At 49.7% G+C, this 6,493-nt stretch overlaps 1 long non-coding RNA gene across 2 annotated transcripts in view; it reads right to left on the bottom strand.

Moving 5' to 3' along the window:
- Window positions 1–4,783: 4,783 nt before the first annotated feature.
- The window catches only part of LOC135315465 (uncharacterized), a 108,364-nt gene continuing 106,654 nt past the window's right edge, over window positions 4,784–6,493 (bottom strand). For both annotated transcript variants that reach the window (XR_010374930.1, XR_010374932.1), the window contains one exon: window positions 4,784–6,112. This is a non-coding gene — a long non-coding RNA (uncharacterized LOC135315465). The remainder of the gene's footprint in view (window positions 6,113–6,493) is intronic.

The raw sequence follows: 6,493 nt of genomic DNA, 5'->3' as shown, positions 1-6,493 counted from the left end.
CAGCACGGCAGCCACTGCCCTGGTGGGAGGTCACAGGGGAGAAAGGTCCCTGGGGCACCGACGTGACTCTGGGAGACGTCAGCAAAAGGAACCAGCTGGGACGCAGCCTGATCGCTTTTTGTGACAGTTCAAAATTATTTCTGGAGAGGGGGGAAAAAAGGCCAAAGTATCTATGAAAAATAATGAGTTCTACTTTCCCCTTATTTTCTTGATGGAAGGCCAAAAATTTTTGCCACTGGAAAATCATTATTTCAGTTGCGATGACATCGCCTTTCCCTGCTTTGTCCAGACCGTCCACCTGAGGAGCTGGAGAGCTAGAGCCAAGTAAGGACTTGCCACCCAGAAACTCGGTGTTCCAACACTTCTGTCCCTCCAGGCACATTGAACTAGGGATCAACTGGCACCTTAGCTTGCAAAAAAAAAAAAAAAAAAAAAAAGAACAAGCCAGCCTGGAAACAGACGTGCTGGAAACACCACAGGAAACGGTGATCTGGACCCCATTAAAAGACAAGAGGAGATGCTGCCCTGATTTCGGCAGCGTTAGCACTCAGCTCAGAATGAGTGCAGCCTCTGCAGAACCTGCAGAGTCACAGGCAAAACCCGACCTAGCCCTAACTCTCATCCAGGGCTGTGAAGGATCAATTTCCTTATTACTACTTCCCAATTGATATCTTGCAGGGCCCCACCGAAGAAACGGCTGTAAAATCCAAGCTAGAGCTCCCCCATGTGAAGGGGCCGACCTTCAGGCCCTGCAGACATCCCATTTCTTACAGCAGAAGGCTGGCTAGAAGTGCTGAGGGCGAGCCTCCAGCCGCCTTGCAGCCCAGCCAGTGATGCCCAAGCGCCTGAGGTGTGGTGGTACCCACAGGGTCCACAGCCAGGCCAGCAGGGCCCTGCAGCCCACTCCTCTTCAGGCAAAGCTCCCATGAAGAAGGGGCTTCTTTGGGAGAGGGGATACTTCTGCATCGGTCTCTGAGGAAGAAACCCAGCCCAGCACAGGAGGAGTACTTCCCCTTTGAAATCATAGTCGTCTTAAAGTGGGAACAAGACCCATCCTGAACTCCCATCTGCCCTTCTCCCTCTCCTTCCCTCCTTGCTTTTTTCTTTTCTTTTTTGATCACACATTTCTATTTTCTGAAACATTTTCCATTCCAAAGCCCCGCAGCAAACCCATTAGCAGAGGTGCTGCTCCTGCAGACTCAGCATCATGCACAGGGGTGGGTCTTTAGTCTCTCTGGGCAGCTCGGGGCCAGCTGCCAGAGCTGCAGGGCTGTGCAGGCTGAATCCCACACCCCCTGGTGCTGGTGGGCTTAAAGCGTCCTGTGCTCCCTCCAGCATCCTCCAGCCACCCTGGCCGTGCATGGAGGCACAGCCTTGCAGGTCCAAGGATGCCCTTTGCGGCCGCAGGGAGGGTCTGGCCAGGTACATCCCATTGCTGACAAACCACCAGAGTTGCGACGTGGAGAAGTCAGCGTCTGAAGATTTCCCTAGGTACCAAAGCAGCGCGGCTAGCCACGAGGCGAGTGGGGGCAATGGACGGCGGGGGGAGTTGCAGGGGGCCAACAGGCCCGTTCCTGAGACCCAGCGAGACCTCTCGCCGTTTCCTGAGACAGCACCAACGTTTTGCAGCGCAAGGGCAGGGATTCAGATAAAGATGACTTGAACTGGCCGAGCAAGACGTCAGCCTGGAAGCATTGCCAGAGTAGGCTGTGCTGAATTTTGGTCATTCCTTGTGCGAGGCAGAGCTCGTACGCAGGACTCCATAAAATAGGTTTAATCGTCTTTTAGAGAAAAGGGTAGGTTTGGAGTCCACAAACTGCTTTGCAAACTCATGTTAGTTCTGTTGCCATGTCATTTAGGAAAGAGTACTACCAAAGGCATTTAGAAAAAAGAAGCACTCCACTTAATTCCTTTCTAAACAAGCCATTTGGGACTTTTGGTTCAAAATAGCTTTCCACTTTTTAAATGTCCTTAGAAATTTCATGCCATGTATTTTTATAATTGAAAAAGTATGATGTGCTGCACAAAGTCACTGCAGAAACAGTTTCACCCTCCAAAGTTTCACCTTTTGCTTCTCTATTTTATGACTCTTTAAGAGATCAGTCCGTGCTGCTGAAACTCACTGCACCCTCATTTGTCCTGCACTGTCTTCCTCTCAAAACACTACTAGCAAAGTTACAGCTACACCCAGAGACCTGCCCTGAGAGCAAATCTCATTGTGCTTGGCCCCGTGGCTAGCTCAACCCGAGCAGCACTGGAGTTGGCGCTAACAGGCAACCCAGCACAAAACAGGACCTGCTGGAAAAAAATCTGTTTCTTTTATATAGCCAAATTTTGGAAATGCTGTCCTGGTTTCCCCTGGCTATTCCTTAAAAAGAACAAAAAGGAGGGTGGAGGTGGAGCCGGGGGGAAGAATATATCAGCTATGGAGTAAACAGTTTGGAAGCCAAATATAATTGGCTGGTGAGTGCGTATTGTGATTCACGAAGGAAAGGCTTTTTTTAAACTCCAGGAGCCACGGAGCAAGGACAGCCATGCAGTCATCTTCCTGTGCAAAACAAAAGCTGCGAGCCAGCGAGGGGCAGCACCAGCGTGCGGGGACAATGGGGACGCAGAGCATTACCTCAAGCCTGCAGCGTGCCCCTTAGTGACTGGCCTGGTGTTTCCACAGCCAGGCTATTGCCTCCAGTAACAGGGTTCGGTGATTCAAGGCCTGTTCCCTCTCCGGGGCTCTCAGCACTGCAGATCATTCCTATTTGGGGAGCATACCTTATCTAAGTCCATTATTGCTCTGCCTAATATAAACAGCGTTTCACTCCATACAAGGTCTGTGCATTGAAAGTTTGCTTAAACCAAGGAAACCTGGAATAAATACCTCATTGTCTCAAGGACTTTATCACGCTGGTATGAAAGAAAACCAGTGTGAGACTGTGTTTTCCAGCAATAAAGTTCTTTCAGTCTCAGGAAGGATAGTTTTGATTTGTGAATTTATTGCTCCCACAGTTAGGACTTCACACTTGACCGAAGTAGCTGATATACTGTCAAGACTCTGATCTGGCACGCAGTCTGCAAACACAGTCCGTTTGTTTGACATAAAAAAGAAAAGAGGGGGACTTTTTCACCCAAGTTTTTACATTTTTAACTTTAAAAGATTTTGAAGTCTAAAACTTTGCCTTCTAAAGCACAAAAAGAAGACTCAACAACACCAATATGTTTCACAAACTTGTCTCCAAACTGCCAAACTGTTGCTGTCAGGGGAAATTAATTCTGTCCTTGCAAAAGTCAAACACTGGTTTTGAATGAGAAATGATGGTTACGAAACGTTCTTCTCTCTTTTTTTTTTTTATAAGAAGTCCTTCAAAATTGACTGAATCTGAATGGAATGCTTCATTTCATTCAAAACTTTAGTCTTTCTTTTTTTTACTTTCTAGCTTGCAATTTTGGAAGTGATGACATACACTGGGGGCTGCAGCGGCGGCGAACTGCAGAACTTTCTGTGCCTCTGTGGTGGGAGAGATCTGCCCCGCACGTATCCTCCCGTTAAATCACAGCTAAACCTGGTGCCTACTTCCCCGTGCTGCCAAGGGGCAGGATTCCAGCAAGGAAGGTCTCTGCCTTTTCCCTCCCACCCCACCGTGCCTTCCTGATGGCTGAGCCCAGATTTTTGTCCCTGCTCACAAGGGTGTGCAGACGTGGGGCTCACCGTCAGCCAGGAGCCCATCAACTCCTGCAAGACGGAGCAACTTCGACACCCCCAGACTATCCCAGGCTGCATCTCCTTCCCACACTGATACACCAATCTCCTTGCTCAAACCCTGTCCTAGGCACTTTCCTCGCACAAAGCAAGACCGATGCCCAGTTCCCCTGGGAAGAGAAGGGAGCTGACACAAGGGCATTAAGCTTCACAGCTCTGGCGTAACTTAGGGGAGTTTCTGAGCACTCCTGATCGAGAATGCAAGGCAGAGACCGTGCTGGCACTGCCTCATCTCCCTTTGGGTGAGCAGGGAACCTCTGCCAACTACTGAGTGGGGGAGATGGCAAATCAAGTCTCTAGATAAAGATTCGTAGGTTCTTGCCTAAAACAACCGTACTCCAAAATGCCCAGGCCAGAAACTCATTTGTCAGATTCAGACCAGAAATCCTCCTCTGGAGATACAGCTGAAGGGATTCCTGAGCACCTGCCCACCAGACCACACTAGGACACCTGCGAGGAATAGCTAACGTTTTGCATACTTTATCTTTTGCCGTGGCCTGCCTGACTCAAGCAAGAGCCATAACTCCAGCTCCACACCGGAGGGGGAAAGTGCAAAGAGTTAAACGTCTTAAACGGTGTCTGAGCTGGGGGCAGTGAAATCCCACCCTGACAGAGCAAGCGGGGTCCATCTGTCAGGCCTCCAGTCCAAACAGGAATCCTGGCTGGCCAGACTGGGTTTTAGCTGAAAGATGTATCTCAGTAGCATGGAAAAACACGAGCAGTCCCTGGAGCAGGCGGAAGCCCGGGGCGGAAAGGCTCAGGAGCGCTGGTCCTGCTGAGGATGGATTCGTGGCACGAAACAACAAACAGGGTGTCTGGTGAGCCCAGCCTAACACCCCAGGCACATGTGAAGGAAGAATCACTCTAAACACAAGCATGGGACCAGATGAGTTGATTTCAATGCTTTATTGTAAGAAAGCTCCTTAGATTACGCAGATTAAAATCTTCATGGAAACAATTCTGGAGACTGTGTGTTGCTCAGTTTCCTGCATAAGGCACCGCTTGGTCATGACTATGTGGAACAGCAAACCTCGGAGAGGGGGTTTTATTAGTTTATAATTATTACAAGGCTCATGTGTTTCTACAGCCGTCTCCTCCTGCACTGGAAGAAAGTAAATCTGTGCTTCAGAATCACCCACAAATGAAGGAAAAGACTAGCAGTAAAGCAAGGGGTAGGCACTCGGGGGACCTTTTCCCCTCAGCCCCTGCAAAACACAGCCTGGGACACCCAGGCTGGAGAAGGGGAACAGCCGGGCTGCAGTGGTTCCTAGCTCTGGGGCTCCACAATGAAACGGAATAACCTGAATTATTCAGCTGTAGGATCAGGGAAGGAGTTACGGCTTCACACACCAGCCTGGTCCTTAGAACAGTTCTTCAGCCCGGTGGGTCAGAAGTCAGAAGATGAAGGGCTGGTGTCAAGGTCGCATGCGACGGCAGAAGTTCCCGCAGTGTGTGCCCAAAGCTCTTCTGCAATCCTCCTGGGATCCTTCTTGGGAAGAGGAGCCCTTGTCTGCCCGCCGTGGTCTGCTTGGTGAAAAGCTTTAAGTTTTTGTGACTAAGTGTGCCCAGTGAGTCTAAATATGTTGAATTCCACTGCTGCTTTTGCCCTGACCATGGATTGCAAATTGAGCAATGGATAGTACAAGTGAAAACACAATGCTTCGTACATAATGTCCCCTTCACAGCTCCCAGTCCCTTCCAGTTCCCGTATCCTTCTCGGCCTATGCCCCAGCTCCTCCCCAGGGCAGTCCTGGGCTCACCTTCCTGACCTCCCTTCCTCAGTGACACCCCAAGCCTCCAAGCTGTACCAGCAAAACCAGCTTCAGTCACTTCTCCAAAAGCCCAGCAACACCAGGAGTAAAGGAAAACTTCACCAGGCCAACACCTCACCTCCCTCCAGTTTTTTCCCCTCCAGGCATCTCCTGCCTGCTGCCATCTCAGCAGGGTTACACCCAGGGAGGGAGGCGATGTCCAGCCGTAGCCTCTCCGAGAGGAGCACAGAGCTTCCCTCCATAGACCACGGGGCATGTGGTCATGCCCTCCCATTGCAGCTCGGGAGCTATAAGGAGAGGGAAGAGGAAATGTTCTCTGGAGAAGCTTCTCTCTCTTTGGAAGCCATACAAGGAGCTGAGAGCAACTAGCTCACGCAAAACGTTTAGCTTTTGGAGAGCTGATGTTAGGCGTGGAGCATGCTGGGCATGCTGGCTTGTGACTGCTGCTCCTCCTGGGTGGAGGTGTCCGCAGCTAAACTATGCGAAACACAGCTGAGAGGCCGTGGAGAGCTGAGCGAGGGGTCAGCGGGTGGACAACTGGGAAATCACAGGCAGGAAAAAAGACAGGGGGAGTAGCAGGCTTGGACTGAAACAAAAAGAAAAAAATGTGATAAATGGAGGGGAGAAAAAACATTTACTAAAACCAAAATTCAGGCTTTCTTTTTGTTTTCGCGTTCTTTCACTCTTGTAAGTATGGCTTTTTATCATACTTGTTTCTAAATGAAAAATCTCCTTTCAGAATGAAAAGCCAAAAACTTTCAGTTTGCAGCTATCCAGGGGAAAGGGTCTGGTGGTTTAAAATCCCGCCCTGTCATTTTTCTTCCAAACTGCTTATCAAATTCAACATGATTCTGGAAACCAGTCCTGCCGCTCTGAAACTGGCTCTCAGTTAATCTACTTCCCTACTATTAAAACTTCCTATTTCATTTACCTTCCCTCCCTACCATGGTCCATTTGTCCTTCTGTC

Source organism: Phalacrocorax carbo, chromosome 12 (assembly GCF_963921805.1).
Source record: "Phalacrocorax carbo chromosome 12, bPhaCar2.1, whole genome shotgun sequence".
Lineage (NCBI taxonomy): Eukaryota > Metazoa > Chordata > Aves > Suliformes > Phalacrocoracidae > Phalacrocorax > Phalacrocorax carbo.
The sequence above is the reverse complement of the archived record's forward strand: the minus strand, read 5'-3'. Positions and strand labels throughout refer to the sequence as shown.